This window comes from Otolemur garnettii, unplaced genomic scaffold, assembly GCF_000181295.1.
Source record: "Otolemur garnettii isolate 467f Iridium unplaced genomic scaffold, OtoGar3 scaffold00061, whole genome shotgun sequence".
Lineage (NCBI taxonomy): Eukaryota > Metazoa > Chordata > Mammalia > Primates > Galagidae > Otolemur > Otolemur garnettii.
In genome coordinates, this window is record NW_003852456.1 from 2981535 (window position 1) to 3004707 (window position 23173).

The 23173-nt window shown below is 44.4% G+C and overlaps 1 protein-coding gene across 1 annotated transcript in view; it reads right to left on the reverse strand.

Annotated features, from left to right (window-relative positions):
• The window catches only part of IRF2 (interferon regulatory factor 2), a 93727-nt gene extending 77804 nt beyond the window's left edge, over nt 1-15923 (reverse strand). The window contains exon 1 of the mRNA XM_003792787.2: nt 15720-15923. The gene's annotated coding sequence lies outside the window, so the exon portion shown is untranslated. The remainder of the gene's footprint in view (nt 1-15719) is intronic.
• Between the last annotated feature and the right edge of the window lie 7250 nt (nt 15924-23173).

Here is a 23173-nt window from a genome sequence, read left to right on the forward strand (position 1 = left end):
GCAAAGAGGCCAAGCAAGGTGGCTCATGCCTGTGATTCCAGCACTCTGGGAGGCTGAGGTGGTGAATCCCTGGAACTCAGGAGTTCAAAACCAGTGGGAGCAAGAGTGAGACCCTGTCTCTACTCAAAACAGAAAAACCAGCCAGGCGTGGTGGCAGTGCCTATAGTCCCAGCTATTTGGGAGGCTGAGGCAGGAGGATCGCTTGAGCCCAGGAGTTTGAGGTCGCTGTGAGCTGTGATGCCAAGGCACTCTAGCCTCGGAAGCAGGTTGATACTGTCTCAAACAAACAAAAACAAAAAAACCAAGAATGACCCAACATGCATTTAGGAATTCACTCCTCACTATCATTTCTTTTTATCCTCTTGTACACAATCATTATTCTTTAATTCCAGGCAACTGAAGTATTCAGTACCGCCCAGCATATATATATGCATGTGTGCCCTGGAGCACACACATGCACACAAAGTGATACATTTTCAAGATTTAGTAAAGGTCAGCTTCCCCATCAGGGTGATGTCCTCCCAAGCCCTGTGAGGAGAAGGCTTCTCCTCATCATGCCAGAGCGAGGGTCTCCCAGCACAGCCTGCAGTCAGGGACTGAGGGCCGGAGTGTATGTGGTGGGGCTGCTAGTTATGGGGTCTATCCCAAGGGAGAGGGACACAGCAGGGCAGACAACCGTCAGGATTCAGCCACCTCAGTTTTCCTGAATGACAAAGGTCACCAAACAGCTCCACTTACCAAACAGAATATGGAAGAATTGTGGGAAAAACACAGTATTGTTGTTTTATGGCCATTTTACAATCGACCAAGAATCTGTTTTTCAAGAAATAAAGTGTATACACTTGGCAAAAGCTCTGTCACTTTAGCACTGCAAGTTCCCCTACAAGCTGAGACAGGGAAGAACTCTAAGAGGGATTCACAGAGAACTAAAATCTCTTCTAGAACCATCATCACAGCTGCCTCTTTGCTTGATTCTGTTTCCTCTAGCTGGATAAATTAGGCTCCTAACTGTAAAGAAATGTGACCATCTCCCGAGCTAGCCGCCTCCAATCCAAGTCAGTCACTGTCTTCCCTTTGAGGCTTACCTGCACATACAGCTGGCACAACATACACGCCCATCCAGTAAATGACTGAGTGGGTGAATGATCAGAATAGTCATTTGTTTCAGTTGAGTGCCCTTCTCTACCCAAATTGCAACCTGACTTTCACTTAAAACAAAGAAAAGGTCATAATAAGTTAAAAAGCACCAGTAAGGGAAAAAAATTCTCTCCAATAATTTTTTTTTTTTTTGAGACAGAGTCTGTCACTCTGTCACCCCAGGTAAAGTGCCATCGCGTCATAGCTCACGGCAACCTCAGCCACCTTGGCTCAAGTGATCCTCCTGCCTTAGCCTCCCCAAGTGTTGGGATTACAGGTGTGAGCCACAGCAGATAATATTTTAAATTCCACCCAAAGCGGAAAGCGCAGTTGTGGAGTTTCCACCTTCATCTACAAGGGAGAGCAGAAAGGGGAGCCTCATGGGAGGTCTGTAAGTGCCCACCCCACCGCCTGACGTGCGTTCTCCAGGGCAACAGCCTCTAGTCTTCCTTCCTACCCTGAGACCTTAACTTCAGTGGTCAGCTAAACAGAGCCCGGGAGTTAAGTTTTCCCATATGAACAAAAATCCTAACATCCCAAGAGAAAGTCAATAAGGATTTACCTTCAGGATTTTTATTTTAAAGTGAGATTATACTTTCCTGTTCTTCTGTCAGTTGCAAATCCCTAAACCTACTAGAATTCACTTAAAACTAATCTACAGTGTTTTCATTGGAAGAAAAGCAATCAGGAGAGCTCTGACCCACTGAGCAGCTGGGAATTCAGTTGCTGGAAGGTTTGGTTTAGTCTTTATTTTCCTAGCTGCTGGCCCTGCTAACATGATTCTGTGAAGGTCACGTTTAATCTTGCAGAGAAAAGCTACCTAAGCAGTTCTTAGGTAGGCTTCAGTAAAAATAAATTGCCTTGGCTCTGTGGATAAATCTGCTGCTTCAACCCAACACTTACAGTTGGGGGGAACAAATGAAGGCAACTGTAAAATTCTATTTGATTTCAAAAGCATTTCACTGCACGGTATGAACAGCAAAGGTACTGTTAATAAGGAACCCACGGAGAAAGGAGCAGCTCCCAATGTCTGTCTCCAGTTTACCAAGTATAGCTTATTTACATGCTCAAGGAGGCATTAGTACCATCGTGCAAATTTACATGTCAAAGGAATGGACTGCTAAGATTTTTTTTAAGGTCTGGGTACAAAGGAGGAAAATGAAACCATTTTTCACCTATGGGTGCTGAAGCCTAATACAAAGTGACAATCTTAATGCAAAGTGACAAATCCCAATGCCTATGTGCTCAATTAATATACCGTTAGGTTCCTAACACAACGCAGATCCTCCTTAGCTGAAAGTCAGCCTCTGATTCGCAGGTAAAAATCAAATCAACAGGGCGGCACCTGTGGCTCAGTAGGTAAGATACCGGCCCCACATACCGAGGGTAGCGGGTTTGAACCTGGCCCCAGCCAAGGCCAAACTGCAACAAAAAATAGCCGGGCATTGTGTCGGGCACCTGCGGTCCCAGTTACTCGGGAGGCTGAGGCAAGAGAATCACCTAAACCCAAGAGTTGGAGGTTGCCGTGAGCTGTGTGAGGCCACAATGCTCCACCGAGGGTGACAGAGACTCTCTCTCTACAAAAAGAAAAAAAAAATCAAATCAACAAATATTTATCTCGTTCTTAACAGGTATCAAGTGCTGGTGGGAAATGCAAAGAAACAGGTCACGGCCCTAGTTCTCAAAGAACTTACTCATTAGGTGACATAAATGGGGAAATCCAAGTCATCAAAGATTTTCACAACAGTTTTAAGAGTTTTTTTTTTTTTTTTTGGAGACAATCTCACTCTACTTCCCTGGGTAGAGTGCTGTGGTGTCATAGCTCACAACAACCTCAAACTCTTGGGCTCAACCAATCTTCTTGCTTCAGCCTCCCAAGTAGGTCAGACTATAAGTGCCCGCCAAAATGCCCAGCTAGCTTTTCTATTTTTTAGTAGAGACAGGGTCTCACTCTTTGTCAGGCTGGTCTCAAACTCCTGAGCTCAAGGGATCCTCCTGGCTCAGCCATACAGAGTACTGTGATTATTGGAATGAGCTACTGTAACTAGCTGACTAGAAAAAATTAATCAAGATGTACATAGCTGCTGGGCAGGGTGCCTGCCCATTTTAGTGGGCACCTACAGTCCCAGTTACTTGGGAGGCTGAAGTGAGAAGATTGCTTGAGCCCAAGAGTTGGAGGTTGCCGTGAGCTATGATGCCACTGCACTCTACCCGGGGCAGTAGAGTGAGACTCAGTCTCAAAAAAAAAAGTGATGCTTGGCTAACTAAGTATCATCATTAGAGTGGCACGTACAGTCTGCTGCTTCAGTGGAAATCTGGAGCATTTTATTATTTTAGACTAAAGAGATCAGGTAGTTTGTGGGGAAAGGCAAAAGGAGATCCATGCGGTTAAGACTAAAATGACCATTCTAACTCTGCCTTCCTCCAGTCCTTTCAAGATGGTCTCCATGTGAAATCTTGCCCCTATATTTCTCTTCACAGTGCTACCAGCTACGTGTCCGCTGAGCACTAGAACCATGGCCAGGCCAACGTAAGAAGGGCTGCAGGTGTAAAAGGCACGGTGGGAAAAAAGAACATTAAATATCTCATTCATATTTTTACATTAACGATGTAAAAATGGGTTATTGATACATATTATAATTAATTGTACCAGCTTCTTTCTACTTTTCTAAGTGGCTACTAGAAAATTAAGAAACATACATGTCTCACACTGTATCTGTGCTGGACGTTATTCTCCTAAGTATGTTCTTTTTGGCTGTGCTTTGGCACTCAGACTCTGAACTCCCACCAGTTACTCTCAACCCTAGTTTCATAACGATCCAAAATGTCTTTGTATTCATAAATTAAGGAGCAAAACTGGTCTCATATTTTTCAAGTAAAAATTAAGGATCTGGAGTCTTCTTTGGTTGTGAAAAGTGAGAGGCCCCACTCTGATTAACTCACTAGTCATTCTTCAACAGGGGACCTGAAGGAGTGTTGTGGGGAGGGGAGCCTTCCCTGGATTCCTCAAAGCTCCTGTAAAATGTCTCCATCTTCTGAGACACAGGCATGCGTACGATAAGAAGACAGAGAATGTGTATGATATAAAGACAGAGAAAGCATGCGATATCAAGGTAGAGAACGCACAGGATATAAACATTGGGAACGTTTGCCTTCAGCTCCTCTATAAACATTTTACTCTTCCTATACCATGAGAATTAGATTGTAGCCATCTGTCTAAGTTACACACTCTTCACTAAAAGATAATAAAACTTCTTATCTTCTCAAGAGGGCTAAATAGTTACAGCCTGGCTAGGTCCCCAGTTTAAGTTCCCAAGGTGCCTGGAAGACCCATCTCCTTATTCATTTATTTCAGAAGAGATGAAGGCCAGACCTTGGGGACAACCCTAGGCTATAAAAGTCTTATGTTCTAAAAAGTTAGGATAGAACTCTGGATCCCTTCCATCCCATCCTGGAGGAGCCAAGGTTTTTGTTTGTTTGTGTTTATCCTCTCACTCTCTCCTTGCGGGACGGGAGAGGGACAGCTGCTCTACAGAGTGTAACCCACACCCCTGTTCCATTAGTTTTCTGCACCTCCTGAGGGACCAACCCTGCAATGTCACTGTTGTAAACATCAGTAAGGAACTCTTTTTTCCTACCCTGCTTTCTGTTTCTGCAGCATTCCTGTTTATAAAGCACGCAACTGTGAAGTGGGGGAACATCTCACACCCTCCACAGTTCTTGACAAAACAGCATGTCCCAATCCCCCCAAAAGCCACCAGGCTAAGTGTCTTCAAACAGTAAGAGCTGCCATGGAACAATGAGGCTCCTTCTAGCACTGTCTCAAAAAAAAGTTTCAAAAAAAAAAAAGGCAAACACCCACAATGTCACTCATCAAAATGATACGTTTTCTTCCAGAATTTTTTCTAATGTTGTAGACACAGATATATACAATTTAATATCCATTTTTCCCCATCCAAACAATATAGATAATATTTTCCCATTATTAAATGGTACTCTAACACAAGAATTTTATAAGCTACCTATGCTCTGTCTGGATGTGTCATAATTCATGTGTCCTGTTGTTGATATTTCGGTTTTTCTTTTTTTTGAGACAGAGTCTCACTCTGTCACCTTGGGTGGAGTGCTATTGCATCATAGCTCACAACAATCTCAAATCCTTGGGCTCAAGTGATCCTCCTACTTCGGTCTCCCGAGTAGCTATTTTTCCTATTTTTAGTAGAGACCAGGTCTCTCTCTTGCCCGGGTTGGTCTCTAACTTCTGAGCTCAAGGGATCCACCCACCTCAGCCTCCTAGAATGGTGGAATTACAGGCCTGAGTCACCACCCCGGCCTGTATATTTAGGTTGTTTCCAAGTTTTCACATAACAAAAGTTAATTCAGTAAACATCCTTGTACATAAATCTTTGTTCCCATCTCTGGTTACTTCACCTAACCAAGTTCCAAGAAGCAGAATTACTGGAAGAGAGAATTTAACATTTTTAAGACTTTAAGTATATGACACCCAGTTAAGAAAATTTATTTAAATGTGTAATCCCAGCTACAGTCACTGTGGAATACTGAGTATAAATCAATGACCTGCAGTACCGAGTGAGGGCATTCATGCACCAGCCTTAGCTGTGCCATCTGCTTCTTTCTTCAAGAAAAACACAGTATTGGCCCATTCTATTTTCCTGATTGATTGCATATTTCCCCCCTACAATCTAAATATACCAATTACACTGATTTGATCTTTACAAATTTTAAGAATGCATTAAATTATCACATGGATTATGTGCCTTGATCATGTATTAATTTTTTAAAATTAAAATTATACATCTCACAAAAGTCTAATATCCAGAATCTACAAAGAACTCCACCAAATTGACAATAAGAAAACCAAACAACCCCATTAGAAAATGGGCAAAAGACATGAACTGAAGTTTTTCAAAAGAAGACAGACAAATGGCCAACAAACATGACAAAAATGCTTAACGTTACTAATCATCAGGGAAATGCAAATTAAAACCACAACGAAATACCACCATATCTCTGTCAGAATAACTGCTGTCAAGAAGTCAAAAAGCACCTGGGCGCCATGGCTCACACCTGGAATCCCAGCACTCTGGGAGCCGAGACAAGAGCATTGCTTCAGCTCAGGCGTTCAAGACCAGCAGAGCAAGAGTGAGACCCAGTCTCTACCAAACATAGGAAAAATAGCCTTGGTGGTGGGTATCTGTAATACCAGCTACTCAGGAGACTGAGGCAGAAGGATGGCTTGAGCTCAGGAGTTTCAGGGTGCTATGATTTATGACACAGGGACACACCACCAAGAGCGACAGAGTAGAACTCTGACTCAAAAAAGAAAAAAAAAAAGAAGTCAAAAAACAATAGATGGTGACGTGGATACAGAGAGAAAGAAACAACTCATAAACTGTTGGCAGGACTGAAAATCAGTACAACGTCCGTGGAAAACAGTATGGAGATTACTCAGAGAAAAGCATACCTGCCATTTGATCCAGCAATCCCACTACGGGTACCTTACCCAAAGGAAAAGCGGTCATTTTATCAAAAGGACACTTGCACTCAAATGTTCACTGTGCAATTCACAATCACAAAGATGTGGAATCAATGTTAAGTGCCCATTAATTCCTGAGTGGATTAACGACATGTGGTATATGTCTAGCATGGAGTACTACTCAGCCATAAAAGGAACAAATTAATGTATTTTGTAGCAAGCTGGATTGAACTGGAGATCACTGCCCTAAATCAAGTATCAGAGGAATAGAAAAACCAACACAACATGTTTGTTTGGGGGACTAATCAATGGGCATGCACAGGCGCAGAGAAAGGTGAAAGTCACCAGAAATTAAGAAGGGGAGAGGAGGGCAGAGCACAGTGACTCACCATGCCTGGAATCCCAGCACTCTGGGAAGCCCAGGTAGGTGGATCCCCTGAGATCAGGAGTTCAATACCAGCATCAGCAAGAGACTCTGTCTCTAGTAACCATAGAAAAACTAGCCAGATGTTGTGGTGGTCACCTGTAGTCCCAGCTACTTGGGAGGCTGAGGCAGGAGGATCACTCGAGTCCAGAGGTTGTTGTGAGCGAGGCTCAGGTGATGGCACTGTTTCTGGGGCACGGAGTGAGACTCTGCCTCAAAAAAAAAAAAAAAGGAGTGGGGGGAAGGAAGGGTAAAAGCCTACCTAACAGGTACAATGAACACTTTTCAGGTGACGGACACACTGACAGCCCTGACCTAAGCAATATAAAAGCACTATCCATGTAACAAAAAACATTTGTTCCCCCTTAATATTTTGAAATTAAAAAAAAAAAAAGAGCTGCATGCATAAAAAAGGGGGGGAGAAGAAGAATTGAATGGAAATATTCTTACCACTCATTTGACATTTTGTCAATTTGTTTACTTTTAATTAACCTTAAGAATACCACAAAGGTAAGCTTGGCTGAACTTTTTAAGTTAAAATCCATATTTGGAAAGAAATAACATTCAACGTCAAAGGTATTTAGAAATCTATTGCTCACAAGATTTAAGCTGAAAGTCCAAAGTAACTGCAGTTTATCCAACAATACAGTTTACTGAAACTATTGCTTTGAACATTTCCTTATATATGACATTTATGAAAGTAGAAAAGGCCTCATTTAAGGGCTTGTAAAGTGACTTTTCTTCTATATAGTATTTTCCTATATGTAATGTTCAAAAATTGTAGTGCCCTGGAAAACATTACAAAGGATTTTCCTTTTAAACAACAACAAAAAAAATGTTTTTAATTAAAAAAAAAAATCACCAAGGAAGACCAACATGACAGAAGAGAGGATAGCCTATTGCTGATAAATTTTATCAACATGTGTCTTCCTCTGGGAGCTTATGGTTGCACCCAAAGGCAATTTTTCTTTTTTCTCAGACATCAGACAGAGTCTCACTCTGTCACCTTGGGTAGAGTGCCTTGGCATCATCATAGCTCACAGCAACCTCAAACTCCTGGATTCAGGCAATCCTCTTGCCTCAGCCTCTCAAATAGCCGGACTACCAGCGCCCACCACAATGCCCAGCTAATATTTCTTTTTTTTTAAGTAAAGACAGTGTTCCACTCTTGCTCAAGCTGGTCTGGAATTCCTGAACTCAAGCAATCCACCCATCTTGGACTCCTAAAGTGCTTAGGATTACAGGCATGAACCACCATGCCTGGCCTGGCTAGTTTTTCTACTTTTAGTAGAGACTAGTACTCAGTTGTGCTCAGGCTGGTCTCGAACTCCTGAGCTCAAGAGATCCACCTGCCTTGGCCTCCCAGAGTGCTGGGATATAGGCATGATATCATTGGGCCTCCAAAGACAATTTAAGATTGAGTTTGGGACCTCACACTGGGTGTCAATTCCTCATTTTTGCATCATTAGGCAATTTCATCATTTTGCAAATATCATAGAGTGTACTTACACAAATCTAGATGACACAGCCTACTGCACACCTAGACTAGAGAGCACATCTGTTGCCCCTACAGGCCTGTATAGCATGTTACTATACTGAATTGTGTATAGTAAGGATAAAGTATTATAATCTTATGGGACCACCCTCACATATGTCGACCAAAATGTCATGACACAGCACACAACTGTACCTGTAAGGTGACTACAACCATGCCCAAGTGACAACTGCTCACAATTTCCTGTCTCCTTGTACAAAGTCAGCTGAAGCCTAGCAGTTTTCCCCTGGGACTTTATTGTTACCAAGATAAAAAGGTCTAACCCAGGCTGTGGGTGCTGGCTCAGGCCTGTAATCCTAGCACTCTAAGAGGCCTAGGCAGGTGGATTGCTTGAGCTCACAGGTTTGAGCCCAGCCTGAGCCAGAGCGGTATCTCAGCTCTAAAAAAAGAAAAAGAAAGAAAAAGCTGGGCTAGGGGGTGCCTGTAGTCCCAGGTACTTGGGAGGCTGAGACAAGAGAATCACTTGAGTCCAAGAGTCCAAGGTTGTGTGAGCTATAACTCCACAGCACTCTACTAAGGGTGACAAAGTGAGATCATGTCTCCAAATAAATAAATAAATATAACATGGCAGATATTACTTGAAATAAAGCAATTTGTATGCAATTTCTCCTCACTCAGAAGGTCAACCACATAAAATGGGAAATTTGGTAGGATTCTAACCTTGTTGGGCCAAGAAGGCATATTCTACCTACAAAGTACTCCTTTGGGTATTACGAAACCCTTCCGACATCATAAACTCAGTAAGAACAAATTAAACTGTAAACTCATCTTTCCCTTGATCATATTAGGTATTCAAGTATCAAATGCTAGTAATATTAAATAGACAGCAACAGATTACGTACACCTAAAGAAAAATTAATTACGCAGATTACATGGCAAGTCGTCAACTCTCAAAAATATTTATTAAATGAAAACTGGGCAGACTTTTATGCTATAGAAGCCTAAATTAAGATTATTTTGTTGAACTAAGTTAGTCTTGCTCTTAAGATAAAAATACTTTTTAAAAATCTATCATCAGAAAAAACCTCATAGCCTTCTGTTCCTCACACAGAAACATGTTTGCTCAAATCTAGTTCTTTCTTGCTTATCAGAGCTGAATAGTGAACTAATAAAAGGGAGTATGAGCTCAAACAGAAACAAAACAAAGCAAAAACAAACAAACCAAACAACAACAAAAAAACAAAGGAAAAAAGCCGTTAACTCTCTCTGACCTTCCTATACAAAGAAACAAACCCGTAAAACGAAGTTCTTCTTGCCTTTTCAAAGTGGAAAATTCAACAGAACCAAAACACAAACACCATTTTTATATGACAAGCAAGTCAACTTGGGCAGAGCAAACCGAAGGTGACCACAGGCCTCCTGTTCAAAGCACTGTTTAAAATGTGGAAGCAGCCTCCATCTTTTGCTTTCCTGCACAGCAAGGCCTCTGAGCCTAGGAAAAGATCAAAGACTTGGCCCTGGGAGGAGCCCCCCATTCACTGGCTCTCTGCCTTTGCTCTGGCCCACACACTTGAGGGGACTGGGGACAGGGGCCAGCACACAGTGTGACTAGGAGGCTCACTGTCAGGCAGCAGGAGCCAGCACAAGAAGGGCAGCAGACAGTTTCCAAAGGGTCCTACTCCCAGGTGATTTTGATAACACACCTAGGTTGTGTCCCCTGAGGAGGAGTAGAACTTATCTGGTCACCTTTTAAGATGTGAAAACTCAGATACCAGAGGGTAAGAAGTGACTGCAGAGCCTGAAGTCAACTGACTCCAGGCACCTAAGTTCCTGCACCTTCCACTGCAGTGCCTTGTGGGTAGCTAGGTGTCAACAAATACTTAATAAATAAGGAAAATAGCGACATGATGTTTATGTACATTTAAGAAAATAATTGCACACCTTACTACACTTAACAAAATGAATTATCCATTTAAAATAATTTTGCGGAGTCCCTCCCAGCTGAACTCAGAGTTACTGATGAAGGGTCCTAGGCTAGCGTTGGTACTTTGGGAAGCCTAACAGGATTGAGTTTATCTCACAGAGTGGCCCAGACCAAGAATACACCAAGTGTCTCTACTTTCGGCTGGAATAAACCAACTAGATCTGACATTAGTTTCGCAGGCCAATCAGAATTCTGATGGGAGGTCATACATGCTTCTGAAGAATAAAAATGGGCATGTGAAGTCTTCCCAAATGAACACAATTTGTTTCAGAGACAGACTGTCAAAAGATGGAGTTTTTGAGGGGGGAAATCATTTTTAAGAGATCCTTGAAGGTAAGTATCACAGACAACAGGCTGCTGCCTGTTCTGAGTCCAGAGGGAGCCAAATGAAGTCCCCAGGTCAGGCCCAGTATCAGACTCCTGGGAGCTGTGTCTCTAGGCTGTGTGTGTCCCTTGGTATATGGTAAATATTGGCTTCAGGTTTAAATCTAAACCCCAGCCGGGCACAGTAGATCACGCCTGTAATCCCAGCATCCTGGGAGGCCAAAGCGGTAGGATTACTTGAGTTTAAGACCAGCCTGAGCGATAGTGAAAACCTCATCTCTACTGAAAATAGAAAAACTAGCCGGGTGGCAGGTGCCTATAGTCCCAGCTACTTGGGAGGCTGAGGCAGGGTGAATACTTGAGCCCAGGAGTTGAGGTTGCTGTGTGTGAGGCTAAGGCCACAGCATACTACAAATTATTTTTCATTCTTGGTTGATAAAGATGTAATCAAACCTCCTCACCCCCGTTTCTACCAGTCACCCCACTAACCATAGCCACCCTTCACCTCAGCCCACTGTGCATTAAACTGGCCTCATGCACCAAATATTGACTACACTCAGACCAAAAGTGGAGCACACATGGGACAGACAGAGGTGGAAAGTCTTGTCCTATACAGATGAATTTTATTAATAATAATGACATCTGTGTCCTATACAGATGAATTTTATTAATAATAAATGACATTTCACAGTAATTTATTTTATTTGTATATATCATACATATACACTACCAATTATATTTACTTCACACGTGTTTACACATATTATTTCCATATATAGTGTTGGGCATACAGTACAGGAAGCATTCAATAAATGCATGTGAACCAAGTCCCTTTTAAAAAGGGTAAAACAAAATACTGAAATTAGCTAAGGGCACACCTGTTAATAACAGATAATTATGAATTGAAGAGTCCAGCACAATAGTGAAGAAAATTCAGCCTAAAGCACAGGGAGGCTGGGGAAGATTTCCTCGGCTGATATAAAGAGGGAAAATACACTGGTCCAATCACTGTTATTTCCATATCATTTGGTCTCCATGGATACCACCTAACTTTCCTTCTGACAGGAAAATTTTCACTCACAATATTAGATTTCACTGCTAAATATTTTCTCAATACTTTACATAAAAGTTATTCCATGTTTAATTCCTTACTATTATTTGTATACTCTCAGAAGTGCTATCCCTTCTTTCTGGAAATTCTATCAGAAAAAGACAGGGATTAATCCAATTGTGATTCCCTTACTTTGTTACGTTAATTATAATCTGATAGAATCTTGGAAGTTAGTGCCTTGCACTTTTGGAGATTGCTGTAATTTATGTTCTTTCATACACAGCATCTCAATTGTTCACAAATGCAACCCTCTGAGATAGACAACAGTTAAGTGTTATTAACTTCCATAGAACTAACCACAAAGGTTAACTACTGTATTTAATTTTTGTTTATTGTCAATTCACTAAATAGAACACAACCCTGAGCATAAAGAGGGTTTCTTGTTGTCAGCTGAACACACAGAGCCCAGTGCTGACGTCTAGTACGTGGCCAGTGGTCTACAAATAACTACTTTGCTTTAAGACCTTTTGGTATAAGGTAGGTAAGGGAACCATGACCCAGATACCCATTTGTAGTCCAGCATTAGTGGAAATGCTCTAAAAATAAGAGTTCATACTAGAAAGTGTTAGGAATAGAAATACAGGCCGGTGTGATGGCTCACACCTGTAATCCTACCACTCTGAGAGGAAGGCAGGTGGATTGCCTGAGCTCAGGAGTTGAGACCAGCCTGAGCAAGAGTGAGACTCTATCTCTACTAAAAACAGAAAAAACTAACTGGGCATTATGGTGGGCACTGCAGTCCCAGCTACTCCGGAGGCTGAGTCAGGAGGATCACTTGAGCTCAAGAGTTTGAAGTTTCTGTGAGCAATGAAGCAACAGCACTCTACTCAGGATGACAAAGTGAGACTCAGTCTCAAAAAAAAAAATTTTTTTTAAGAAAGGTTTATTCTGAGCCAAATTTGAGGATTAAAAAAGGGGGGAGGGCGGTGCCTGTGGCTAAAGGAGTAGGGCACCAGGCCCAAATACCCGGGGTGGCGGGTTCAAGCCCAGCCCCAGCCAAAACTGCAAAAAAATTAAAAAGAAGGATAAAAATACATTGTGGGTAACATAAGAAAATTGATGCACATTAGAATTTGAAACATCCACCACGGTTTCCAATTTTCCTCTACTTCATTTAAACATCACATAGTTCTGGTATATTGAATATATGCTTAATAAAGTATTTCAGAAAATGAGATCAGAGAAAAGTGGGACTGTAGTTCATAACCTGTCATTACTTTATGACAACCATTTGTTTGCCATAATTTGTATCCAACCTGACTACAAATCCTTTTTTTCAGCTGTGATGACATTACAGGTACATCTGATTTACACGGAATTATCTCTTAACTTTTGCAGGTCAAAAGGAAAAAGGAAAACTCATTGAGAATGAGATATGTAAACGTTTAATTATCAGAAAGCAGTTACAGATATAACAGAATAAAACTCTTGGATCCAGGAGACCAAAATCTAGCTTCTTACGCAACAAACTAAGTTATAAATTCTAATCTTTCACTAATTAAAGTGAAATTCTGGACTTTGCCACATCAAATCAATAGACGTTCCAGGTGGACCGGAGAGATGTCAGTTTAAAGTCCTACATAGTCCATCAGCTGAAGTTTCCTTAGAAAACGCAAGTTCGTCCACGATATTCTAGGTTTCTATTTTGGTCCTCTTCTCCCCCAAAACAAGAACAAAGAAGGGTTGGGGAAATCGGCGAATCTTGAATCTGGCTGCTGAGGGAGTTGAACACAATGACCCTCAAGGCCTGGAAAGGAAGCGTGTGTCTGTTTGGCTTTAAGACCATCCACCACCTCAGTCTCACCCCAGCCCTCTGTCTGCACCTGCCCTTAAGCACCAAAAAGTGCCGGCTGCTGAGTTCCAGCCTTACTTGCAGTCGAGCTGAACACCAGTGAGTGCAGGCTTGACAGCAACCTCGGTGATTCCTGAAAATCCAAACAGGAAATCTAACTGTCCTCCACCCCGCCTGGCCATTCATCAAAAGCAGACCGAGTCACTGCCACAGAGAGGTCACTGGCAGAAGACAAATGCCAGCACCCTTTTTCTTCATTTAGAAAGACTCTGCGTTTTCTTCTTCCAAACCCAAGGAGAGGGAGCTGCTAGAGGGAGGAGACTTAAGAGGGAGGTAATATGTCCCCAAGTTTCTACCGGGTTAGGAACGAGTAAAAGCCTGCCGCGTATGTGTGGCCACCTCGACTACCAGCCCCAGGGGTCGTATTTACAGCGGGTCACCAGGCGTCCCGCCTACACCGACTCGGGCGTTGCGCCTCCTTCCCTCCCCCCGCCCCCAAGCACCTGGGGCAGAGGGAGTTGCCAGTGAGTCCTGGGCAAGGGGATGAGTTTCATCGGAAACCCTCCCAACTTGGCAGGGCTCCCCGAGCTCTCTCGAGCGCTGGCCCCCCGGCCGAGCCACGGGGAGCGGGCGGGCGCCGCGATTGGCCGCGGCCGGCTTCACTCGGTGGGCGAGCCCGGCCGGCAGGGCGGAAAGGAAGTGGCGGCCGCGGCTTTGCACCAACCATGTTCGGCCAGCCGGCTAATGTCACCCAGCGCCCGGAGCCGGGTCGGAGGGCACGGGGCGGGCATTCGCGTCCCCACCCCGGCGCAGTCCGCGCCCCCAGATCCCAAGGGGACGTCGGCCCCCATGCCTGCCCGCCGGGCGCCGCTCTGTCCCCGGAGGCTCCCCGCCCCCACCTCGCCCGCTCCGTAGACGAGGCGGGTCAGGCCCAGCGCGCGCGGCCGGCCAGGGGCGCCTGCTGGGACCTGGGGACGCACGGCGCTAGGCCGCGGTCTGGGCAGATGACCCCCCCGGCCGCTCCGCCCTAACCACCCGAGCCCCTCTCGCGCCTGGACAAGTGCAGTGACAAAGCCCCAGGGCTAGACCCGGCGCTGGCCGGCGGGAAGTAGGACGCGGCGTCCCTTCCGAGTGGCGGCGGCGGCCCAGCCCCCAGGAAGCGGGGCGCCTCGGCCAGGCCCGGCGCCCTACAGCGCTCACAGCCCGCCCTCCGGCCCCGCCGCTGGCCCTGTACATCCGCTACCCTACCGCGAGCTTGGCGGGCGAGCGGGCCCGGGGACCGCCGCGGGGCGCCCCATCAAGTTTCCTGCGCCGCGGCAGGAGGCGCCCCTCCGGGCCAGGGTGCCGCCGGCTCAGGCTGGAAGCTGCTTGCCGAGGCAGCGCCGCCGGGCACCGGGCAGGACCCGCTCCCCTCTTTAGGATCTGCTGGTGGCGGCGGCTGTACGCACACGCTTACACACACGCGAAAATTGTGTTTTAAATGAGGCCCGACTCCAGCGACCTGCACCCCCACACACACAACACACAACACCTGGGGTGCAGAACCACACTGAGCAGCTCTGTGTCCATGAAGCCACCTCTCCTCATCTTCGAATCCAAAAGTGAAATTAAACCTCCACCAACCTCCTCCTCCTCCCTCTCTACCTCCTCCTCCTCCTCCTTCTCCTCCTTCTCCTCCTCCTCCTTGCAGCCTCAGCAGCCCCTGTAGCAGCAGCAGCAGAACCTGCTTCCCTTAAAATCAGATGATCCATAACTGCGCCGACTGTTCCTCCAAAATCAGGATGAATATTTACAAACCCCGGCATTTCCCGTCTGCAAAAACACCGTGTTAAAAAGCACCAGGACACGCATGCACACACACAACCGCCTCCACCACCACCCCGGTCCCCATAAACATGCCCTCGAGAGAAACACACACGCACAGGCAAAACTATTATTTGGAAAAAAAATGTTACCTCTCGCAGTGTGCTTTTTTCACGGTACCAATAGAATCCCGCAAGGTCTAAGTGCGGCAAGGGTGTGTGAACTGGAAATGAAAGCCCGTCAGTTGAATAATCGCAGGAGCAAAACTAAAAGTTACTCCCCAGCTCGCCTGAGAACAGTCCAGATCGAAAGCAAAACAAGGAGAGGAAACTGCGAAGCGCCGAGGATGGAAATCCCCCCACCCCCCGCCCTCCTCCGGCCGCGCTCCCTGCCGCCCTCCCCCGCCGCCCTCCTCCCTCCGCCCTTCCTCCCCTGTGTTTGTTTCAGGCTTGTGCAACCGGGAGGCGGAGGCGGAGGGAGGGCGCGGGCAGCCCGGCCGGGAGGTGCGGAAGTTCGCCGCGGCCGCTCATTGGCCCGCAGCGCCGCTTTCATCATTTCTCGGAAAAAGTCAATTTCATTTTCACTTCCCCACGTCGCGGCAGCTGGAGCAACAAGCGGCGGCTCCTAAGTGTGTGCCTGGTGTGCAGGAGCCCCTTGCTTGGCCGAGCGCACGTCCAGTAGGGGACCCCAGGTTCTGGGGGGCGCGGCTCAGGCCACGAGCGGTGGCGGTAGGGGACGAGAGCCGGTGCCCGCCTGACGACGCTCCCATCTTAAGGCTATCTGAAGGTTGCAACGACGTAGGTACCAGGACGGCGTCCGGTCCAGTTAGCAGGGCGGATGAAAGCGGTGTTTCCAGAATGAATAAAAACTCATTTTGCAACGCTGCCCGCTTGGAAGGAGAGAGAAACAACCATCCTACCGAAAAGATGGCACTATTTGGATCTTATCAGTGGATGAGGGCTGTAGCCTTTCTCTGACACCACCTGGCACTCTGTTTAGGAGTCCGCAAGATAAGAAAGGCCTATCCCCTAGTAAGTCACAGCCCCAAGACCAGTCATTGCCTCTCTGCAGAGTGGAATGGGCAAGGATGCTTGCGAGATGCTCTTTCTTAGAGATGCCTTCCTCATGTCTGGTCCTGGAAAGAGGCTTTATACTGTAGCACTTTCAGCCAAGTTCAGATTTGGCCTCCTTAACTTACAAGCTGGACAGCAGTTTGCTAATGTTCAACTGAAACCCGAGGCCTTGGTTTCCAACGCGGCAGTAACGCTGGGATAAACCAGAGAACACATATGGTACAGCACCGTGACAGGGGCATCAGCTGGCACCTACACCTGCCTTGGGACTGGCCCCCTTTTGGACTCTTGCCTTAGAAGTAGAGATTCATGTTTAGTTAAACTTGCTTCTTCCCCACATGCACTTTCATCCATCTTCTCCCAAACTTTATCAAACAGAGAAAGTTCCCAACACATAACTGTTTGTATGTAAACACTTGCCTTAAAAATAACTCCGACACCCGCTGTTTTCCACAGAAGTGTTGAATTCTGTGGACTGGAGAATGAAAAGTATCCAAATATACGTGCGTGCGTAGTAAGGAAATAGCTGAGGGTTTAGGATTCTGTTTGGTGGCTGTGATCTCAGAATACACACAGTATGTGATGTAGATCTCACATACACACATTACTCTTTATCCCCTCTGTTATAATAATATGACACAGCCACTCACTTCCTCATGCTGAAGCAAGCAATTGGGAGTCACCAGATGCAAACTATAGGGCCCAACTTAAAAACTACCCAATCATTTTTCTGTACCAAAACAATCGTCTTACTTCCCCTGGAGTAGAAAGAGAGAAATGGAGACGAGGAATGGAATGTATCACTGGAATTGCCATCTGTGGACTCTGCTCTCACTCTGGTAGCCTCCACCTGCAGGCCCCAGGAAGGAAAGCAATTAGGACTAGTCCGACCTGCTAGTGCTGCCTACCTGTGTCTACGAAAGGTAGCTGCCTCCTATGATGTGATTTCAAGGGAGCCAGACAGGGCAGGACCCACTAGCCTCTACACTGTATCTTCTTTTGCCATGCATGAGGCTGGTGCTGGAAACTCACTTGCTGGGTGGACAGCTTCCACACTGTTTTGATGCTAATGCCTGATTTCCCAAGAAAAATGTTTCTGGAAAGGGCACTGCCCTAATTATGATTCTAGAGGAGGAAAGAAGTGTGTTGTTTCCTTTATTTTTTGTTTGAATGTTTTAGTCATTCATCCCTGCAGTATGCATCCAGTCTTGTCTCCTACTGATACTCTCGAACATCTCTGGACCTGGCCATCCCCAGGGCACGGTCTGCCAACTGCTCCCTGTCTCCTGCCTTGGACTTTCCCAAGTGAGCAGCCACACTGCTGCCCAAGTTCAGTAAAAATTAACTCCAGGTACTGCACAATTCCAATCTTAACTGCCCCTCCAAAGCCTCTCTGTGGCCTTCAGGATAAAGGCCGTATTATTTGACAAGACACATAAAGTCCATTGTGATCTGGCAGCAAATGGCTTTTCCAACCTCATCTCCTGCCACTCTGCCCCACGGGCCCTGCAGCCCTCCCCTGCCAAACCAGCGTCTATTCCTTTTTGTAAAGCCACAGAGCCATCCTCTTGTTCATTGTGTTGTCCTTAGCCTGGTGACCAGCACAAAAGCACTCAAATATTTGTGAATTGATAATGAGTTCTCTTTTCTTTAGATTCTCATATAATATTTTAACTTTGTTCTATCTCCTCCCCCAAAATAAAAATATATATATTTTGTGTTAAAAAATATATTTTAACTTGATCAGAGCCTTTGTTTTATGTGTCAACAGCTTTTTAATATAAATGTAACTAATAAACTGTTATACAGGATTTGGAAAATGCAGGAAAGTTGAAAGGAGTAAATGAGCCCCACTGACATCTCACCAGTGGGGACTATACCTGTGGATATGTAATATATCCTAGTAATTTTTCTAAAGAGCCATTTCTCATCCTCATCTACTCCGTCCCTCTGTAAGAATGCTGACTTGCGGCCGGCTCTCGGCAATGCCCATGTGACAGCCTTCTGTCCTATTCTTGTTCTTGGCTGGCTCCTTTTCTGCTGCCAGCCCCCTAAATTATGGTGTTTCCAGGCATTCTAGCCTCAACCCTCTTATTTTCTCATTCAGTATGCTTTCTCTTTGTGTGCTCTCATCCACGCCCGGAGCATCAAATATCACTATTTGTTGGTGACTCCCAAATCTGAAACTTCTGGTAGCTACAGATGCATTAACTCCTGGGCTCTCCTCAGGTGCAAAGAAATGTACACGTCCAAACCTGAACTCACAACATCCTTCCTACAACTTTGTACTGGTCACCTCATCGGCTAGCCAGGAGCCTGCTCTCAGGAGCTGCCCCTTTCCTGAGCACCCAGAGCTTCTTGAACTATGGGTATTGCTTCCAACTCTCCAGGCCCCTAAACTCATAAACATAGAATGAATTTCCCTCCATTCTTTTGCTCTTGACTGCATGTAATTGCAAACCAAAAATCTAAATATGACCCATGTCAACAGAAAAGAACACAAACTATAAAATATTTTAAAGAGGGGGCCTGGCATGGTGACTCACACCTGTAATCCTAGCACTTTGGGAGGCCGAGGCAGGGGGATCGTTTGACCTTAGGAGTTCAGCCTGAGCAAAAGCAACACCCTGTCTCTAAAAATAGCTGGGCTTGCTGGCAAATGCCTATAGTCCTGGCTACTCAAGAGGCTGAGACAGGATCACTTGAGCCCAAGAGTTTGAGGTTGCTGTGAGCTAAGACACCAGGCACTCTACCTAGGGTGACAAAGCGAGACTTAGTCTCAAAAAAAAATTTTTTTTTAAAGGTTTATTCTGAGCCAATTGAGGACTTTCACCTGAAGCTATGCCTAAGAGGCCTTGAGCAAAGGGACTCGCTTACAGTTTTATTCATTTCAGGGAGACAGGAATTACAGGTACAGTCATAAATCTGTATATAGAAGATATATATTGGTTTGGCCTGGAAAGATGGGACCTCTCAAAGTCTGGGCTTACAGACTGTAGATAGGTTTAAAACACTTTGATTTGTAATTGGCTGAAGAATGAAGCTTTGTCTAAAGGCTTAGAATGTTTTAAGTTAAGATCAGAAAGTCTGATCAGAGACAAGCCTTTTGCCATATACCCAGACTCAAGTGGTCTGTTAGGTATATGAGGCTGGACAATTAATTTCAAGAACTTACAGAAAAAGTGCTATACACATCATTGCTGAATATCACTACCGTCACCAGATGACCAAGAGGAGTACTTCAAAGACAACCATAGTGATATTCAGCAGTGAGATATGTAGCACTTTTTTTCTAGGACGAGTTTACAAACTTAATTGTCAGATCTAGTATAAGAAATCCAGTGAAGCATTGTAAAACTCCAGTTTGAAGCCAAGAATTAGGGTTATAGCCAGGCTTTTGCTATATACATAATATTAATAACTATTGATTAAACGCCTTTATCTTTGTAAGTGTACAAAATCAAATAGTTTTGCATACTTACATCTTAACTTTTAAATTAACATCTGAATTTTTTCACACCAGGCTCTGGGTTCATTAGATGTTTATATGCCCCACCTCAACTCCATGCTCTCACGTGGAACCATATTAGCACCTGGGGGATTCAGCCCCTTTCCCCAGCTGATCATTGGTCAATATTGGGGGAATACCTGACTTAGATGTTTCTTGCATTTTTATCCCTACTTGATGTAAAGAGACATCAGGTGAATGGAAGAAACTAGAATAGCACATAAAAACTAGTTTCCTCCTTGTTCATTATGGGAAAAATTATCAAGTACATTTGTTTTTTTCCTCTCTATCATTAACATTATTTTAAACTTTTTGATACTTAATACTCTAAATGAGAACAACTAAATAGATGAAAACTAACAATATTTTCAGGGCAACAATAAGTCCAGTGATCTTGATATTTTGATAAACTTTAGTCAGTAGAAAAACTTTAGCTATCACATATGGCTCAATAAAATATAACTATATTATATACAGGGTGGACATAAAGTTCATATGCAAGTTAAAATAGTTTAACATAGTAAACTGTACATGTATTTATACATACACACATGATCTATCTATGTATATGCTATTCATTCTGTTTCTCTGAAGAACCCTAATCTGTCTTATCTACCTACCTATCTATACGCTATTGGTTCTATTTCTTTGGAGAACTCTGTCTATCTATCTAGAACCATTCATTCTACTTCTCTAGAGAACCATACTACTACTACACATACACACACGCATACACATAGGCACAGAAGAAGAGAGATAGCAATTTACTATAGGAATTGGCTTACGTGATTATGGAGACCAGAAAGTCCCACTATTTTCCTTTTACAAGATGAAGAACTAGGAAAGCCAGTGGTGTCATTCAGTCTGAGTCTGAAGGCCTGAGAGCCAGGTGAGCTGATGATGGAAGTCCTGGTCCAAGTTTGAAGGCCCAAGAACTAAGGGCAAGAGAAGACTGATGCTTTAGTTTAGGCAAAGAAAGGGAACTCACCTTTTCTTGGCCTTCACACAGGTATTCTATTGGGGGGGGGGTGTGTGTGTGTGTGGTCTTCTTGGTATTCTGTTCTTGTACTTAGTGAGTAGGCTGGGTGTAGTAGCTCATGCCTGTATTCCCAGTACTCTCAGAGGCTGAGATGGGAGATGGCCTGAGTTTACAAGTTTGAGACCAGCCTGAACAAGAGCAAGACCCTATCTCTATTAAAAATAGAAAAACTAGCTGGATATTGTGGCAGGCACCTGTAGTTCTAGCTACTCAGAAGGCTGAAATAAGAGGATCACTTGAGCCTAGGAATCTGAGGTTGCTAGGGGCTGTAATGCCAGGGTATTCTAGCCAGGGTGACAGAGTGAGATTCTGTCTCAAAAAACAAAAACCAGATTGAATGATGCTCACCCACATTGGTGAGGGCACAACTTCTTTATTCAGTGTACCAACTCAAAAACTAACCCCGGCCTGAAAGACTGTCACAAACACACCCAGAAATAACATTTCACCGGTTATATGAGCATCTCTTAGCCCACTCAAGTTGACACACAAAATTAACCCTTATATATGAGTACGTGTGCATATATATATAGTCTGTTACAGAGTGACTAAGGAAACATATCTACTTTAAAAAAGACAAACAAACAAATAAAAAAACCCAGAATCTCACTCTGTTGCCCATACTAGAATGCCACGGTGTTATAGCTCACAGCAATCTCAAACTCTTGGGCTCAAATGATCCTCCTGCCTCAGCCTCCCAAATAGCTGGAACTACAGGCATTCACCACTACAGTGCCTGGCTCTTTTTTCTATTTTTAGTAGAGATGGGTTCTCACTCTTGCTCAGGCTAGTCTCCAACTCTTGAACTCAAGGGATCCTCCTGTCTCTGTCTCCCAGAGTGCTGGGATTACAGGTGTGAGCCACCACACCTGGGCTCCTTTACTTACTTTTAATGATCTTACCTGACCCATTTTAAATAGAATGACCTATTTTTCTGAGAGCATTGAGATTCTGACCAAGTATTCTCAGTGTTCACCACCAAAGAAAGAAAAAAAGCATATGGCACTAACAGTGGCTGAGTCTAAAGCATGCGTCAGACACTCTGTCAGATCCTTAAACACTGATCACCCTAGAGGTCACTCCCTTGAGCTGGGGATCTGTCTCCCAGTGTAGTGTTTATCTCGGCCTGGTCTGCTTCCTGGTATCTCGGCTTCTACTTTTGTTTCTTAATAGTTCCTTCTGCTCAGATGCACCAGAGTGTTATTAAAATATCATGTCACTTCCCTGCCTAAAGCTCCTCACACATTTCCCATAGCAATTAGAATAAAATTCACACTCCTATCAATGGCCTACAAAACTCCTCTCTGCATATCATCTGGCCCATGACTCCCCAACCCTTTAATTTCCTCTGGGACTCTTCCCTGCTCACCATGCTTAACACAGGGGTCTACACACTACAGTCCACAGGCAAAATTCCAGCCTACTGCCTGTTTTGAGACAGTTCCCAAACCAAGAATGGTTTTTATATTTTTTTAAATGGTTGGAAAAAAAATCAAAAGAACACAGTTAGTCTTTGGCTCAGGCCTATAATCCCCACACTCTGGGAGTCTGAGGCAGATGGATTGGCTGAGCTCAGGGGTTTAAGACCAGCCTGAGCAAGGCATAACTCTGTCTCTATTAAAAATAGAAAAACTAACCAGATGTTGTGATGGCACCTGTAGTCCCAGCTATTCAGGAGGCTGAGGCAGGAGGATTGCTTGAATCCAGGAGTTTGAAGTTGCAAGGAGCTACACTGAGTCCACTGTACCCAGAGTGACAGAATCTGTCTCAAAAAGAAAGAAGGAAGGAAGGAAGGAAGGAAAGACAGACAGACAGACAGACACCACTGTGACAGTCCCCATGATTTTGTGAGAATATCAAGAGTATTTAATTAAGTTAGTATGTTCTTTAATGTATATAAAGATAATTTAAGTTAGTATATCTTTAAATGTATTATTTCATTTAAAAAATACATAGGATTGGCTCGGCGCCTATAGCTCAACCGGC